At 41.1% G+C, this 19,186-nt stretch overlaps 2 protein-coding genes across 2 annotated transcripts in view; one reads left to right on the forward strand and one right to left on the reverse strand.

Annotated features, from left to right (window-relative positions):
* LOC136444123 (U6 snRNA-associated Sm-like protein LSm4) overlaps positions 1-19,186 on the reverse strand; it is a 178,407-nt gene that overhangs the window by 29,350 nt on the left and 129,871 nt on the right. The window lies entirely within an intron of this gene.
* Positions 1-19,186, forward strand: part of LOC136443976 (ATP-dependent DNA/RNA helicase DHX36-like) — a gene marked incomplete at its 5' end in the record, with an annotated part of 70,427 nt that overhangs the window by 23,402 nt on the left and 27,839 nt on the right. The gene's annotated exons all lie outside the window — the stretch shown is intronic.

Here is a 19,186-nt window from a genome sequence, read left to right on the forward strand (position 1 = left end):
CCTCATATCTTTACAAGGGAACCTCAAATAGCAGTCTTTAATTGGTACGGTTTACAAAGTGCAAAACTCATGTCAAGTTGCAGAGATGACATGTATTGCACACTGACTTTAATATCTATTTGAAAACACACATTCAATTACAAGAAGATATCTTTAGAAAATCACTCAGTCTGTCTTATTTCTTAACCCTCAAACCACCGTAGCTTTTTTACGACTAATCTTACCGTATGGGGTCAAAACTGACCCCACAATGTTTTCTACAAATATAGCTTTATTGGTGACTATTTTTGTGGTTTGTTTATATGTATAGTTTGAGCAATCTATAAGGGACAGTTTGACATGATTAGGCGTGAATAATTTTTGCTCATTATCATAATTTATGCAAAAATAGGGAACATCGTCTTTTGCAACTAATGCCATTCAGACAAGCGGGCTCTTTTGAGGCCTGCGCCAACACTTGAAGTCATATAGCATCTGAATGGCTTACGCTAGAACAACCAAACTTGGTCACCTTTGCTAAAATTTCGTTGGCAACAATTTTGATTTAATGAAATATCTAATCAATGTTTTCATGTTGCTATGGCAACCGGTTTGTAAGAGCCATATTTGGAAAAAGTCGCTACTTTTGGATTTTACAATGTAATTCTAGGGCTGTCTTTTTAAACTGCACTTATTTTGTTACATCAATACCAACCAATTTAATTCACTATCATTTTTATGATTTAATATTCATAATTTATGCATATTTTATTACATCATCGGTCAAAATCTAACATGGCGGACGAAATAATTAGGGTAGCTATAACCGGCTATTTCAACCTCAAATTTCATCATTACCATGTTTATTCAAACATAAACAATCTTAATATAAACGTTTTGGTCCATTTCTATTGTGTTATTACGTTATATGATGAAAAAATGCATTCAAAATAAGTCAAGATGGCGGAACCAAGATGGCGGATTTCCCTAGTGTAACTTGATATGAATATAATTTTTATGACGTCATTTTGACGTCGTTCCTGTTGACATCTACAAATAATGTCTTTGGATATATTATGATTTATCATACATAATTTCTATCTAAGTTTTATCGTGTACCTTTGAATTATACGGAAATACCCAATTTGTAGGTTTTCGTCAATAAAATCACATAAATGACGTCATAATATGTCGCAACGTCATTTATTTTTACGTTCATTTAAAAAAATGTTTTTTTTCACATTTCTACCAAATCATATTGGTAACTATGATCATTATAACCCTTATCATAAATGTTTCTAGATGAGAAGTATCAAACAATAGGGAATATGAGTGCAGATTTTGCTGGGGTCAATTTTGACCCCACTGGACCATGCGTAAACTTTCTAGGATAACTTAATCAACAATGAGCCAATCTCGGTAAAAACTTGTGAGAAGTTATAAGACATATATACAAACAAACTCATAGAAAGAATTTTGTTTTCGACTCGAAATGTCAAAATGGCACATGTTGATATGCGCCTGGGGTCAGTTTTGACCCCATACGGTGGTTTGAGGGTTAAAAAGCTTCACTTTGAAATGCAAGTATTTTTAATATTATCGAGTAAATCAGCTTGAAATATTTTGGGTTGTCTTCTTGCTAATACTCCAGTCTTGTCCTGATTCGTCACTTGCCAGTCTTTTCCATGACTTTTTCATACACCCTCTTGGCTGGCCCTGTTACCCAGCTTGCGGCGGGTGGAGACACAAGCAGCCTGTTCCTGTTAGTCTGTTGGGCCATGTTGTAGTGGTGCAGAATTCTGTCCCTGTGGACAGATGATTTCTTCTGGCCGTACAGGGTAACCAGGTGGTAGTGAGCATCGGGCACAAACTGATGGTCTGTAGGAGCTGTGAGGATGTAGTGGTGAAACTGCCTGATGGCCTGTGGGACAGACACATCCATGGAACAACCTGCTATGTAGAACAGGGTTGGCAGGTGGTCAGATCTGTACATAAGGGCACTGGCAAAAGCAGATTGGGCTGTGGTTGGTTGTTTGGTGGTCTGCCATATTGTAAGGCCTAAAGCACAGTATATGTAAGCCAGGTGTTTGTACATGGGGTCTGTTTCTCCGTGCCATAGAACGACGTCGATCACATGGTTTATGGCCAGCTGTCTCCTGTGTCCATAAGGAAACTGCAGTGCCCGTATCAGCAGACAGGGGGTGCTTTCAGGGTTAGCCTGGAGTTGTTTCGAGATGAGCTTGCCTAGCTGTGTTCTGTCCAGATGTAGCCAGGACTGGCCGTACAGGATTGTATCAGCATCCCCAGGCGACACAAACTCCAACAGCACGAACCCCTCCAGCAGGTGCTCCACCCCCTCCCCCTCCTTGTACCCCCCTTTTGTTACCATGGCAGCCCCCCTCTCCAGGCAGACGAAGACGTCGAGCCATGTCTGTGCAGTGGGTGAATCCTTGTTTTTCAGTAGCTCGGTTCTCCACCTCTTCAGTGGGCCCCCCTGTAGCCCAGCCTGTGTTGAAGACTGCTGGTGAAGTCTGGCATGTTTAGCCTGTGAGGGTCCTCCCTCCTCCTGTACATGTGACAATAGAAAGCTAGTTATTCTCCTAAAAAGTTTCAAACAAAAAGGCCCGCTGCAGTTTCAAACAAGAGTTTTGAGACCTTATACCTCCATGGAATGTTTTTTTTCAGTTTGTAGATTTAATGTTTTATATAATCACTAAGTGACTAACTATATGATTCATAATAATTTTTCCCTGACTACTTTCATTATGAGCAGAGCTTTCAGCTGATACCTGTTACACTTTAATTTGGAGGCAGAAAGTTAACATTTCTGAAGATTACAATTGCATCTGACACACAGTTTATCTTCTACATACATTTGTACTAGTAATTATTGAACTGACCAGTGCTGAGTCTTCCAGCCACCCAGCCACTCTGTCCAGCCCTATTCTTGACCTCCCATTAGACTCCACTTCCGTCTCTGGCAGGTTTGGCACTAGTAGGTCCCAACTCTCCACACTCACGTCGATAGGCTCCTTATAGCCGACCTTCTCCAGCTCTGTCTGGAGGCAGGCCTTAAGGAAGGGGCCGTTCAGGATGGAGGTGAAGTATTGGTAGCCCAGCTGGGAGTAGAAGATGACAGGAACTAAGGGGATCGAGTCCTCTTCAGAATCTGCCTCTCCCACCCTTATACCATGGTTACCCTCAACAGCACGACATATGGCCAGCATGGTTGCAGTTGTGTTAGCCTTGTAGAAATCATCAAATTGAATGCCATTCCTGGCTGGCTGTCCTTGTGCTGTGAAGGCATCACAGATTCTCAGGAAAGCCCTTCCCCACTCTGGCTCTGACAAGGGTCCAGCCATACTTCGAATAGAGTCAGTCTTTTGAAAGAAAGTAGTCAAGATGGGCCCTCCCCTCTCTTTGCACCGAAACCAGAACCTCTTGACCTTTGACATTGAAAAGTTTACAGGTGATAGGAGCATGCCCACTCAAGTTGCAGGGGTGTCACACATAGGATCATTTAACAGTCTAAATGCCTGCATTCAACCTTAAGGGTAATAACACAATAAGGCATTGGGAAATAATACAATAAGAAAATACAGCAGTTGCCTTTTGATATCATCTTGTATCATGATTATGATATTACTTTCGTACAGACACAAATACATTGTATGCCTAGTATGTAGTAATACCCACCTGTTACAGCTTACAGTTCCACTAATGGGTGAATAGAGTCTACCTTGGCCTTTGTTTGCCCAACAACCTGACTACCTACAAACTTACCTGGACTTTGTAGTCAACCTTTTATTGATTGTGTTCTTTGCAAACACACCTTGCATGAAACCAGGGAGTGAAACCAAACTATGTTCTGTTTTGTGTAATGAGCTTTGGTTCGAGGTTAAGCATCAATACAATTATAGAAAAGCTTAATGTTTGAATTAGAAACATGATGTTCTCTGATATTACCTTTGCCAAGGAGACTGTTCTATGTTTACAAGCAATTTGGTCTTTAGTATGTAGGTTGTCTGGGTTTCATTCCTAACATGACAATTAGCTACTTTTAAAGGATAGGATTTGGCCCAAAGAGCAGTAGGATTATTGTGCAATTGTAAATCCAGAACACTGCAGAATACAAGAGGTAAGTTAAAGCCAGTCTAGTGTTAATCATTCATGCAGCCTGTTTCTCTTCTATTTTCCAGCTTCTTAAACTGGGAGCCATCTTTTCTTAAATTGTGAATAAAAGTTTTAAAACACACCACAAAATGTGATTCCAAAACATCCATGCTGGCAGGGCAAACACCTATAGTTTATTGTCAAACCCAATGAAAAGTGTTGATGGATGTCAAATGTATAGTAACTGTTTGATTGCTATATATCAGATAATACTGTTTTAATTTTGTTGCAAATATCTCATGTCCTATACATTCAGCATAATTTCTTTATCCATGATTCACCACCACCTGTGGCCTAAATTGCAGTTGTTTAACAAGCTTGCAATCTACAGAGTATAAAAAGCTGCAATTCCAGATTCTTCAATTCATTCATTCATCCATGTTTCTTATAACATGCCTAAATTTCGATTCGGACATTCTGTCACAACCAATGGAAAGAGTATTCTACTTACAATCTTATCATCATCACGTCATCAAGTAACCATTGACCAATATTTGGAAAGACTGAGAGCGGAGATGCAGCTCGATCACAGATGTTTATTAGACCAAGATGGAGGTCATCCCTCCATATGGACTCACGATGTTAGGAGTAAGGAGTGACGTGTGCAGAGTGACCACGTGACTACAACAATGGTGACGTCACCATAAAATAACACAACAGTGTGGCGTGATTTATCTTCTCTTTCTTATTTCTCTACATCTTGGTTCGTTTATGACTAGGTTTTAAACAAGTGATTCTACCCTATTTGATAAACGAACATCACTACGGACTGTATTGTAACTCTCGTTACAAGTAACATGAGTAAAAAAATACACTTCGGGTAACAAGCTACATCATAGATGTTAATCAGTCAGTTCAGTTCAGATGTTAATAACTTCCTTCTACATTCAACTAAGAAATGAACAACACTCTACTACTGTCTGTCTCGTTACAAAGAGGCAGGGGAATTAGAAAACTGCGCTCTATGCTTTGATGTAAACGAACAGCAGTCTACTTTCTGTCTTGTTACAAAGAAACATACTCAGAACTCGAAAATCACTCTACATGTTGTTATCAAAAATACACTGCTGGTAACAATCTTAGCCTTAAGTGTCACCACAACACAACACAACAGTGTGGCGTCAACTGAGATTAAGTACATTCATAGATGTTGTCACTATAAGCATTCAAATATGAGTTACAGAGATCCAACTTACAAACTAGTTAACTACAACATCACAAAGTGTATTCCTGCTACACAAGTAGAGTACATCAAGTAACGGACATCCCTCAAAAGTTAAGATCTTGGTCAGGTCCATATGTTTCCTCATATCTTAACATATTAAGTGTACCTCAAGTTGCCATGTTACTTGGTTTACATTTAACTTTAAGTTAACAAATCTGGTGACTTACAATGTTGCAAGGTGTAATGTGCTGCATCAAATGTAGTACATGTACATGTACAGGCTTTAATGTCTAATATATGAAAACACAAGAACAGCTCTCCCTTTCTTATTAATCCATATTAGTTTCATTTTGAAAGTTCAATTTTTTCACAAGCAAAACGCTTTGGTTTATCTTCATGTATTAACATTATGAAATTATGTGTTACATCACAAGTACATGACCTCATACCATAACACACTTAATTTTTGGCCTCACCATAAGATAAAATACAAGAAATACATTATAAGCTTAGCTTCTCTGGAAAAATTTGCTCCCCTGTTTTATTTATTTTTCTTTATTGAATTTTAAGACGACTGGGTAGCCCATTCAATTTTGTCAAATTGATTTTCAATGGGGCCCAGAATACAACAGAGTAAGATATGATTATATTTTGTATATAATAAGACTTAGTATAACAAATAAACTTAAAACAAAACTGTAACATAAGTAACAGACTGAGGATTGTTGAGACATACAAAAAAATGTATTATAATACCCAAGTAATCATAATCAAAAACATATGTTACATGAAAACATATGAGGAAAACAAATCAAAAGCGTTATCCGTTACTCATATCATTTCCGGTCCAGGTCTGCTTTGGTTGAAAGGGCAGAGGTCATTAAATCTATATGTACAGTTTGCATGCTTGCTCCCCTGTAATAACCATAATCCCATCAAACACCATATCAAACAAATTTATTTCGAACACTTCAGTCTGTCAAAAACTGCACTTAGGACAGAAATGGCATGTGTTAAGCAGGGTACGTATGTATACATAGAATACAACACGGTGTATTCAGCATCGCCCGAGGTACCGGCCCGACCGCGGGTCATAAATTATCACCCGAAGGCCGGAGGGCCAAGGCTGATGCGGAATACACCGTGTTGTATTTTTTTAATGCCATACCAACCTGAAAAAAACACACATTTCAATGTAAAATGCGCCTGAAGTTGAGAGAGTTTGTTGTCCTCGAACAAAGAAATCGTTACAATCGGCATTATTGACAGCCAAGCGGCGGCAGCCATTTTTGTGTGTCGATCGCTGATTTTGACCAAATAGAACAGGGGGTGTGGCTTCGGGATCGGTCTATCAAAATTAATCATATTCAGATGAAGACCAATGTATTAGTTTGTCAAGTTTGGATTTTATCAAATCATATCAATCAAGAATGTTGAGGGATATGTGATGATTAAGCATTCACTGTCTTAAACTAACGGCTTTTTTTAGCTCTGTTCCTGGTGATGTGGCCTTCTTTTGCCCAGCCTGCGAAGGGATTGAAATATCCTCTGGAATCTAGATCTGCAGCAGCTGCCTGGCCTTCTTCCTTGGCATTGGGCCCTGCTTAGCCTTCTTCCTTGTCAGTGGGCCCTCTTGCAGTCCAGCTAGCTGTGAAGTACGTTTGACCCGTGCTGCTATTGGAGGCTGTTGTTGTTTATCCTGTGATGTGATGATAGAGCTGGCTGCTACAGAGGATGCATCCTCTGGCATCCCAGAATCTCCTGCTCGTGAGCTGAACACACTAACCTATGAAGACGGTAATTTTTAACTGTTAAACTTAAAGATGAAATATTGTTATTTGTATAATTTGCAACCAGGGGAGACTCATACATATGTACATGTGTACATTTACACATACATTTATCTCCACAAAAAGTATATTACATGACTGTGTAGGTTGATATCCTTTGATCTGTTTTAGTTTGCAGAATGTATTTTCCAGCATCGTTCATTAACTGTGAACTGAGTGGAATATAATTAGTCCTCCGGATTGTGCTGAGCTAATATTATTGAGAGGAAACACACAGAACTGAGTCCATTGCCTTTTTGAATTCTAAGCCTTTCTTATGTAACAAATTCACTCAAACTTAAAATATGGCACCACTGAAATTTAGAAAAACCTTGCCTTTTCAATATACATTGTAATTTCTTTCAGAGAATGGTCAGTCCTTTTAGGGGGAAGGAAATAAGAAACAAAAAAGGAAACAAATCAAATTGCACTTAGTCATCCTTATTATTAACACATTTGAACAGGTGCCTAGTACCTTCTCTGGTAGCTCATCCAGCCAGTCTATGACTTTGTCCAGCTGCCTCTCTATGGGGGATTCGTCACCGTCCTCAGGTTGGTTGGGAAGTTTCCAGTCATGCACACTTGCAGCGATGGACTCCTTGTATCCAATCTTCTCCAGCTCTGTCTGGAGACTGAGCACCAGGAAGGAACCATTGACGATGGAGCGGAAATACTCATAGCCCAGCTGGGAGTAGAAGATGACAGGAACCAGCAGTAGGGAGCCTCTCTCCATGGCCAAATTCCCCTCCCCCACCTGTGGGTCGGCTGCCTGGTCGGGGTTGTCTGGGTTCTTCCGCTCGATGGCCTGACGCACTGCCTGCATGGTCAGCTCCTTGTTGGCTTGGAAGAATTCACATATTGCCTGTCCTTGTAGTGGATGGATGCTGGTGATTATCAGGTTGACCCACCCCCACTCCTTTGCCATAGGCTGGGCTGCAGCCTGCCCTTCTTCAACAATGGCATTTCCTGGCTGTTCTGCCATTCTGTAAATAGGGGGAATTAGATTCTGTAAATTTAGCAACATCATGATTATTATGTTTCTCTCCTGACAACTTGTGCTTAGTCTCCTCTGCAATTAGAGTATCAGAATCTGCTTGATCCCCTCAATATGTTGGCATAAGTCTCTCTTCAACTTACAGTAAAGCTTGATTAAATGCATAAAATAGACCGATCCCAAAGCCACGCCCCCTGTTCTATTTCGAACACCTGCGTCAAAAACGGCTTGACGAACAAAAAATGGCCGCCGCGGCCAGGTTGTCAATAATGTCAACTGACTTTCGTTAACTTCCTAAAATACTGGTTGGTAGATTATAGCTATAGGATATAGGAGGTTCTTGGAACAGTGTTCTCACCACAAAAGCGCCACCTAGATCGGCTACTTATAGTGGTGAGAAGTAGTACTCCAGTCAGAAGCTCTGAAGAAGGTGTCTGACAGGCACCAAAACGTCAGCAGGTGAAAATTACTGGTTGTGAAAAAAAGAACCTCCTATATCCTGACTTTCGTTAAGTTTTTTTGCTCTAAAACACTTTCAAAGTAGGTCAAAGAAAACTGCTCTGCATTCTCCTTTTGAAGGCTGTATCCACCGAGATATTTGAGGAGGGGGTGGATGTAGTTACGGTGAGAACGTACTGTTTTCAGTCGATGCTAAAGAGGTAGGTGCTGCATAGCATTACCTTGTTGGTGGGCATCAGCTCTCGGTTTTTGACAAGCTGCCGATGCATGTACACACAGGGTTCCCACTGTTATGGCTGCATGCACAAAAGCTGCATGATCGTCAGTAACTAAGAATTTAAATGCTCTTCTTTTCCTTCCCTGTTAACCGTTAAGTTAATCACTATCACATACCAGTACGGAAGATGCGAAACTAAACTACGCACAAAAAGTTTGGAAACTTTACTTTGGTTGATCATATTTCCGTTGTTTCTTAATCAATTTCAATGCATTATATATCGTTGGAAAGCCTGTGTAATTTTCTTTCCTATGATACCCAACTCATTATAATTGCAATCTCATGGAGCAAGCACCAGGCCTGCTTACGCGAGTGGGTTGAAGAAAAAAAGTGCCCAAATTTCCATGCTAGTGTCAAACACTCAGCGCAGCTCCAAACCCATTTGTGGTGGTGTTGTCCACATCGTGAATGGAACAGTGTGTGGAGGAATGTTATGTTCACAGCTACAGATAAGAGTAGATTTATTTAGACTGTTGGATAGGTAAATGAAAGTGTGGGCAACGAGGAGAACCCTACGCTGACTGTTGCACAGATAGACTGATTGTTTTGTTGGAGTCAGTGTCATAGTGTGGGGCAGTACAACGTTAACTGTCAGACGAGAAACCAGGCTAATCATCCTAAGCAACCTCGATGTGTCAAGACATAGAGACACCTTTCTCAATCCAGTCACATTTCCAAGATCCTTACCTCTACATTATGCAAGATCTGAAAGATGATGGTGCGCGTCCATACAGAATGAGAGCCATTTCAAACCAGCTGCAGGCAGGATGCAGGAATACAGAGGATAGAATGACCCTCCTGCAGCACAGATCTCAACACAATTGAACACAGTCTTAGACTCTGTGATCACTGATCAGCTTGGGCGAGCTGTGCATGCAAGAATGATCAACAGAACAACACTGGTCGACCTGCGAAGACTCCTTGTGGAAGAATAGCCAGGGGCCGCGCGAGGAGGATGTGGCGGGTGACAAGCATGAGGAGGATGTGCCGGGCTGTGGTGACAGCGCATGGCTTGTACTCAGTATTAAGCCACCTTCATCATAACTGAGGCTCCTTTACGCATTTTTTGTATGAATGAAGACTATCCTTGGCTTTCATATTAATGTGTTTTGTTGCTTTAAGTTTCATATTACTCTCGTACAAAAGCCACGTGCTACCAGCAAAAGAAAAAATACTGAATTGCGCGTTTGACATTAGTAGGGTAATCTGGGCACTTTTTTTATGTGACCTGCTGGCATAAGCAGGTCTGGTGCTCGTTCCATTTATTTACAACCATATAAAGTTTGGTATCATGGGAAAGTAAATCACACATTCAAGCTTTGTAATGATATGTAAATCATTGAAATTGATCAAGAAACAACGGAGATATGATCGACCAAAGTTAAGTTTCCAAACTTTTTGTGCGTAGTTTATACGCTGGCGGACGTTGTAGTAGCTGCCAATGTGGTACAAGCTCCCTCCCATTGAGTGTCCAAGCTAGTGTCTTTTTCCATTCGTTTGTGTCCTGTGCATACATGCAACCATTACAGTGAAAAATTTGTCTCAGATATACGTAATCTGCTTTACACGAGCCATGTCTGTCCTACTAGCGCAGTTTTTGACGAAGGGGTTCTAAATTGAACTGGGGGTTCTTAGGGAGTTCTATACGTTTGATCTGGTGTTCGACAGGATCGGTCTATTACATGTAGCGTCAGGCTCCCTTGGAGAGCGTGTTAGCCTGGTAGCCTGATACCCTCCTTTACAGTGGAAAGTTTCCCCAACCATCCTGGATGTAATACTCATACAGTAATCTTTTTGGCAGAAAGTGACCTTTCCTGTAATACAAGGATAAAGTAACGATATGTTTTAAACTGTCTTAGTAACAAAAGAAGGCGGTCTCCATTGACAGTTATGTTGATAGGAATCATATGGGAGGTCCCAGGTGGGTCACGGGGTGGGTCGGCATCAAGACACGCACGTCTACCAAAGGCGGCATTACGCTTTGGCAGACAGCATGCACTCAATAAAGATTGATCTCTACCTGTATACTGTCTAATTACTGTGAATGCATTCAAGTTCGCGGGGATTTGATTTCGCGTCGCGGCATCGCTATTGTCACATACTGCTGCAATAATAAAAGACCGGCGTCTTTACGTCACATTCAGTCGGAAACCAAACAGCGAGTCTCGGCAATGGCTATAGACACGTAGGTGGACATAGCAGTCGCTTTTGGTGGTGCGGTGCTGACATGATGGCAGAGCTGAATCCGCGTCGTAGAAACTTCTTGCATTCGCCGTAACGAGGTGTACGCGGGTTCGGCTCTGCTGTAAGGAGAATGATCCGTCACTGATCAAACTGGAACTGTGAACTCAATATTTTGCTGGTTCTATGAGGTATGGTAGCGCAAGAACTGTAACAGTTACGTTAGCTACTAAGGTCAAGTAAGTCTGGGGCTCTGGGGCATTATCCAGCCTGTGAAGAGAAAAAAACATGGTGGTGTGGTCCAGCTGGGAATTTCGCATAATTGCACCAGCCAGATAATTGCACCAAAACTGCTGACAAATGGGTGGTGCAGTTAAGCGGATTCTACTGTATCATAAATTCATAATAATTTTGTACAGACACACATATGCCTAGTATGTAGTAATACCCACCTGTTACAACTTACAGTTCCCCTACTGAGTAAATGGAGCCTACCTTGGCCTTTGTTTGCCCCACACCTGACTACCTACAAACTTACCTGGACTTTGTAGTCAACCTGATATTGATTGTGTTCTTTGCATACACACACCTGGCATGAGACTAGGGGGCGAAACCAAACTTTATTCTGTTTTGTGTACTGAGCTTTGGTTCATGGTTAAGCATCATTACAATTTTAGCTAGCTTGTATGTTTGTATTAGAAACGGATCATATTCTACGATTTTGCCTTTGCCATGAAGGAGACTGTTCTATTTTTACAAGCAATTTGTCTTTAATTTGTTGGTTGTCTGGGTTTGGCTCATATATGATAACGATTAAGGATTTTTTAAAGGATAGGATTTGGCCCAAAGAGCAGTAGGATTATTGTGCAATTGTAATCTATTACACTGCAGAACACCAGAGGTAAAGGTGATTTCATGTACTCATTCAGGCAGGCCAAGCATTTAGCTAGGAGGGTGTCTGGGCATCTTGGGGACACCCAGTAAAAGAGTAAACTTAAGAAAGTATAGTACACACTATTTTTAGGCAGGACACCTTGAGGATGCCCTGTTTCTCTGGTATTTACATGGTACATGTGCATGTATTCCCCCCACACACTTCCACCATTGACACCGGAACAGCAAATTGATTGACATGCAATGCTACCAGTAATTGATAATCCTTAGAACATTGGGAAAGTCTGGTTCTGACAGGAAGAAAAGAGAGTTGAACTGTTTCAGTTGTACTCAGTGTACAAAGACATAAAAAACATCCAGCAGAAATCAAAGCATAATTTATATATTTGTACACAAGGATCAGCATAATTTTATCAACAGAAACGTATTACTAGGTAATAATCCATCAAAATCTAATACATAATGTGCTATTAGGAAGAAATTATTTCAAATAAAAGACACTAGTAGTACCCAATTCAAATTGTCCAGTTTTCCAAGCAAACACCTTGTTTATTCTTAATATGATAAGTGCTAAGCATTGAATACAGTTTGCAGATAACTCTATTCTGACGTCTGTTCAGGTTCATGTTGAAACAGCATTCTTGGACTAGTTGGAGCACAAACCTCTGTATACCGCCAGTAGGCAGTATAGTTACTTTACCTCTCATTTTATTTAATTGCCTTGTCACCATTACAGCAAATATGCATATTTTTTGTAATCTCTGAATATAAGCTAAAAGAGACTTCTGTCAATAGGATCACCCAATCTCAACTTACAGCATAGTTAAACATCACACAAAGCATATATTTAAAATGCCCTTTTATAATTTCCCTTTTTATTCTTAAGTTAATAAGTATCACACAAAAGTATGGAAGAGAATGATGGAACTCTGCACTAGCAGACTTTGTAGTACATGTACTGTATATAGTTGGCATGACCACTGGTACAAGCTCCTTCCCCTTGAGTTCCCAAGCTGTTTTCTTTATCCATTTCGTTTTTTTCCTGAGCATACGTGCAGCCAATACAGTGGGAAACCTGTCACATATATGCACACCTTGCTTAATGCAGACCATTTCTGTCCTACTAACGGTGGTTCTTGATCGAGTTGTTCGAAATACATTGTAGGACAGGTCTGGAGATTCTATATGTTCAATATGGTGTTCGGCCGGTCAATTGGAAACTTAACTTGAATCCATAGTAACTGTAGATCCTTGTACAATAGTCACACTCTTTGATAGTAGGAATATGCAATGCTGACACAAATATTGATTGACATAAAAAGTTGCATGTCATATCAGAAATGTAATGCAACAACTAACAAGTAATGGTGACTTAAAAATCACCAAGGCGACGCATGTTGTTACGGTAAATCAATTGTGGTTTGAAATCTAAAGCAAACGAAAAGCTTTTACACATGGCCCTTATTTGAAGCATGCTTGATTGTGTTATCTTTTTCGGCCCTTTTTTCATCTTTTTTTTACTTCGCCTTTTAACAGACAAGGACGATGTGGCACTGCACTCAAGTTTTTCATCATGTGTCACGTACATTGAACAATACACCCATTTTACACCTGGTTGGAGTGAGGAAAGCCGTGTAAAGTGCCTTTCCCAAGGGCACAACATCGGTGACGTCAGGGGGATTTGAACCCGGGACCAGTTGGTTCTGGGTCGAACACCCTGCCGTAAAGCCACACGATCCCTGTCATTTTACATGCAATGGGAACTAGAAAGTGATCTCTAACCAGCAAGTTGAGCTCAATGTAGAGCTATCATTTCACTGGTCGTGACAAAGAAAACGTTATGTATAGTATTAACACGTTCTTTTTACGGGCAAATTCCCCCAAGCTCGTTTCGATAAGCACAAAGAACAGAAGACTTCGACCCTTTCCAGTAGTGTGCATGTCGGGTGATCGACACAGCCGGGATTCGAACTTTTTGATCTAGAGACAGGGCTGCTAACCCCTGGACTCCGCACGCCACTTTTGGTGTGATGGTCGTTTTTTTCGACTTGATTCACCGTATTGTGTCTTTAAAAGAAAATGGTAGTCCTTTGCTAGTGTTGTATGATATTCCACAGAAATTCTTGCCTTTAACGAATAATGGACGTGTAAGTTTTATTTGTTTTCTTTGTGCAAGAATGTTGAATAAGTTTTTGTATCCTCGCTCACTTAAGAAAACAAATCAGGGTTTATTATGTACCTAGTACTGTCTCCTCCAGAATACTGACACTTGAGACCAAACCCGTTTTTAATTGGGGTGTAACAAAATCAAAAAGAAGAAAGGCTAGACAAGACAGACAAGTGCTTATCTAACCCGTTTTAATTGGGGTATAACATAATCAAAATGAAAGAAAGACTAGACAAGACAGCAAGTGCTTATTCAACTATTTAACTATTTTGATTTTTTTTCAACTTTTCAACGTTACTAACAATCAGCTCAGACAAAGGAAGGACGACAGAAAAAGGACAAGTCAAGCTAAACACGACAGGTTACTTATCCGCGTGCTCCCACCAACCCACTCCTGCCAACTTGACACATCAAAATGACATAAGGCCATAAAGGAGAGACATTACAACGATAGCCTAACACGACAAGAGGTCGTAGTCTATGCAGGCTCTGAAGCGGCTTTTTGGGGGGCTAAATAATACACTTTTTGCAGCCAGCCCGTAACTATCAGCCACCCCGTAACTATCAGCCGCCTAGATTAATCGCCCTAACGTGATTTTGATTTCGCTTTGACGCACCGAAATAGCGCAGGCTCTAGGCGGCTGATAGTTACGGGGTGGCTGATAGTTACGGGCTGGCTGCAAAAAGTGTATTATTTAGCCCCCAAAAAAGCCGCCTCAGAGCCTGCAAGGAGGCTAGGAAGGCAAAGTTATCGTCTCAATGGCTTCATAGCCACCGGGCAGTTTGACTCCGTGCACCTCTGTGTCTTTGCGCACTGTCGCCGCAAACGGCTCGAGTGAGATTGCGTACAGAAGTGGAGAAAGGGGGCAAACTTGCCGCACACCCCTTGCCATATTTTGTACCTCTTCTTAAAATGTTTGGTGTCTATGCAAGGAAATATTTATGAGGGCCTGCATGGGGGAGTAGTGATTATGACAGTGTCCTCAAAAGTAGGTATTCAACATAATATCAATAGTTTTGACGCAGAACTAGATAGTTGAAGCTTTGTAAAGTCTTTAAGCCGGTTCGAAAGCCTCATGATTTAACGTAATTCGTAATCAGCTCTGAGACTTCAACGTAATCGTAATCGGCGGCGAAAATGTTGCGTAATTCATAATCACTACTCCCCCATGCAGGCCCTCATAAATATTTCCTTGCATAGACACCAAACATTTTAAGAAGAGGTACAAAATATGGCAAGGGGTGTGCGGAAACCTGGGTTTCAGGGTTCAACTATAGATGAACACCAGGAGAACCAGTTCCAGAAAAGGAGGAACTAGTTCCCATAGTTGACGGAGCCTTTTTGCCCTGCCTGAGGCCTTCTGGTGTTTGTTTTAGAGGAACTACATTCAACCTAGTTCCTCAACGCCAGTTAAGGCACAACATCCAGTATAGGATCTGTATAGTTCCTCCTAATCAATCACTCTAGGAAGAGAACCTGGCTGGAAAACAGGCCTCCAAGCCTTATCTATGGGACTAATTATGTGTAGAAGATCAATTATCCATGCTCTAGGAGGACCCTGATATGTCCTCCCTCCCAAAGAGCACAGATGTACATGTACATTGAAAAGGAAAGGGATGTTTGATGTTTCTTGGGAATAGAAAAACATATTTTGGGGGCTCTTAAGACAGTATGATTATTCATTCAGGTTTCAATAAAGACATGGCCTTAACAGTCTCACCAGGGATAAAGGGGATAAGTAGGAAGTCAGTCTAATTACACTGTCACTGCTTCAGCCACCCTGTCAGGTCTAATTAGTTACAGCCACTTGCAGGCAGACTGGATCATATAGCACATGTAATCACAGCAGAGCTGAATTAGCTTCTGAAACAACAAATGATTATTACAAACCTTCTCCAGAAAGTGAAAAGTAAAAGTGATCTTTAACCTGTTAAGCTCCCTGTAGGGCTTATTCTTCCACTGGACCTGACAGAGAAGACAGATTCTACAGGTTCAGTAGCATGCATGCCAGGAGAGAAACAAAGATGAGATTCTAATCTCAGCTTCTTGGTCCAAAAGCAAGGTTATCTAAAACCTTCTTCCAGCTGTCTCTGTAACCAATAGGCTGCTTCAGTTTGCTGAATGTTAAAGTCCACTGGACTAGGCATGCTACTATATCTTAACACTAGTTTGTCTTCACTATTTGTACTTGATTTCTCTGACAATGTCTTGTGCACTATTGCGACAAATCTAGCCCGATAACCCAGCCCTGTCTCTATCTCTAACATGAAATCCAAGCAGGTCCCAAAGCCCACACAATTAAGCCGTTCTTTAGCAGGTTCAACTAAGGAGCTCTTACATGTAGTTGAACTTCTTGGTCCAACATGCCCCTTGGTCTAACATGCCTCTAAAGTTCAGGCTTGAAACTGATAGCTCTACAGTATACATGTAGGTGGGCAAAAAGTTTTTTGGTGGTTTTGAGGTCACACTGAAAGGTCACTGCGAAAACTCCAAACTTGCGAACCACTGCGAACATGTCTTCATTTTCTCACTACTGTATGTAGTTGCAGAAATGTTTGCAGTGGTTTCAAGTTTGGAATTTTCGTGGTGACCTTTCAGTGCGACCTCAAAACCACCAAAAAACTTTTTGCCCACCTACATGTATACTGCACAGCTATCATTGTTTCTAGCAGAACTTAAAAACCACTGCGAACACTCCATTATCTCCCTACCGTGAGAAATAAACACCACACGAACTTTAAATGCATTTACAGTAACTTCAGTCCTGAGGAAAACATTTGGCAACAGGGAAAATCAGGCAGGAAAATCATAGGTAGGCTTTTTTTCCTACTCTGCATAGTACTTTACTTGTCCCCCCCCTCCCCCATACACATGTACTACTGTATTTAATATGCAGAAATGTTTGCTGTGGTTTTATGTTTGCTGTTTTTTGTGGTGAACTCTTCAGCACGAAGTTAAAACCATTTCTAAAATTTTAGCTTACCCCTTGTTTTTACAGTATCATGAGGCACCTGTTATGGTAAATATGAGCTATCTTGGTTTTAGACTTTCAGATTGGCTGTCTGTAAAATCACCAATGAATCTTCTATTATGTGACTATAGTGCTACTATTGTTTTAATTTGATTCACATGAGAACATGGTTATCTTACAGCCACACAAGAACAACTTTTCAGTATCAAAACCAAGGAGGTTTAAAAAAAAACTCCTTGTCAATACGAATCAAATCTTTAAAGAATAACAGGCACAAAGGCAGAAAATACAAGCATCAATAGTAATAACAACAGTAGTTAAGCAATCATTGCATTGAAATTGAAAGTCAAAGTTTATACAAAACAGTTGGGAAAATGGGAATAAGAATCACATTTTTTAGATTTTTGAAAAGAACACACACAATGCTCTCAACTCAAACAGTTAAACCAGTATACTCCAATGAAAAAAATAACACTTTTAGTAATTCAGAACACTTTAGTAATTCACAGTTCAAAAGTCTGTATGTATCATTTTGAGACCATGGGATAAATGATGGAAAGAGAACTGCCTTTGTGGCCAAGTTCTAAAACAGATAGGACATTAATGAAGCTTGTTTACAGGTCATTTTGCTGACCATGTTTAGATGCAGTGCAGTTTCAGAATAAATCAAATAATGACCAATAATCTCATTTTAAGTATAAACCAAACTACATGTAATCCACATCAAACACAACATAAAAATAACCAAGCCCCCCTCCCCCCAGTAGAGCTAACAAATGTGGGACTTCAAGGTCGCAGAACACAGTTTTAATCCGCGACCCCCGGGGTCTATGACGCGGCCTAGAAAATAGTGCGGCCAAAACTCTCAAAGACTGGGTAGAAAGCTACATGTGAGAGGCATCCATGTGTAAACTGTGCTGTGTGGTGTAGAAATATGTCGGCTCGTAGACCGTAGGATTTGGATAGTGGGCCTTTTCCGCTTTGTGTATAAATGCGCCATCTTGTGCAACCGCCTCACGGGGTCAGTCGGTGCAGTTCAGTGACCTCTCGCAGAGCGCTGTTTCAAAGTGGGCGTGAGGAGCCGATACGCCGAAAGGATTTTTCGGTTTTTTATTTATTTGTAGGTTGTACCCTAAACTCAAACATATTCGTTTTTCGTATTTCTCAAGTGCACCGCGCTATATTTTTTACCGCGTCGAAGCTAGTCACCTTGGGGCCCTTAACTATAGAAATCCCCATAGGCCGGAAACTGTGTTCTGCTACCTTCAACCATGACGGGAATTGGCCAGGAATGGGCAAGAACCTTATATTCGGTTAAATTTGATTAATATGTCAGGTACTGACGTACACCCGCTTGAAATGCACCCGTTTCTTTAACTTCCAGACCTTCGTTGCCATGGCAACGGTCGCTATGACCGCTCCCTATGCTTTACTATGGGACTTAGTGTAAAAGTGCCATAGGCGCCAACGCCGCTCACCCCCCCCCCTTTTTCTGCCGTAACTATCCCTATTCCTAACAAAAACCTACACAGAACGTTACAACATGAACTGCCGATCACTTAAATCAGAAAAAAGCAGACAGAAGTGTGAATTTGGCCGTATAATGAGCCCAACAAATGGCCCTCCTATAGGCCTTGTACGGGGCCTGCCCCAATGCTAGGTGCCGAAGTGCAAAGTTGGCGATATCTCAGCAACCGTTTGAAAGTGTGGTGAAAAAATTGGCAGAGTTTTACATCTTGACTAGTTCTGTTGTATGATCGAAAGAAAACCCAAGGTCAAGTTGGTTCAAGGTCGCAGAACACAGTTTTAATCCGCGATCCCCGGGGTCTATGACGCGGCCTAGAAAATAGTGCGGCCGAAACTCTCGAAGACTGGGTAGAAAGCTACATGTGAGAGGCATCCATGTGTAAACTGTGCTGTGTGGTGTAGAAATATGTCGGCTCGTAGACCGTAGGATTTGGATAGTGGGCCTTTTCCGCTTTGTGTATAAATGCGCCATCTTGTGCAACCGCCTCACAGGGTCAGTCGGTGCAGTTCAGTGACCTCTCGCAGAGCGCTGTTTCAAAGTGGGCGTGAGGAGCCGATACGCCGACAGG

This window comes from Branchiostoma lanceolatum, chromosome 10, assembly GCF_035083965.1.
Source record: "Branchiostoma lanceolatum isolate klBraLanc5 chromosome 10, klBraLanc5.hap2, whole genome shotgun sequence".
In the NCBI taxonomy this organism is placed as follows: domain Eukaryota; kingdom Metazoa; phylum Chordata; class Leptocardii; order Amphioxiformes; family Branchiostomatidae; genus Branchiostoma; species Branchiostoma lanceolatum.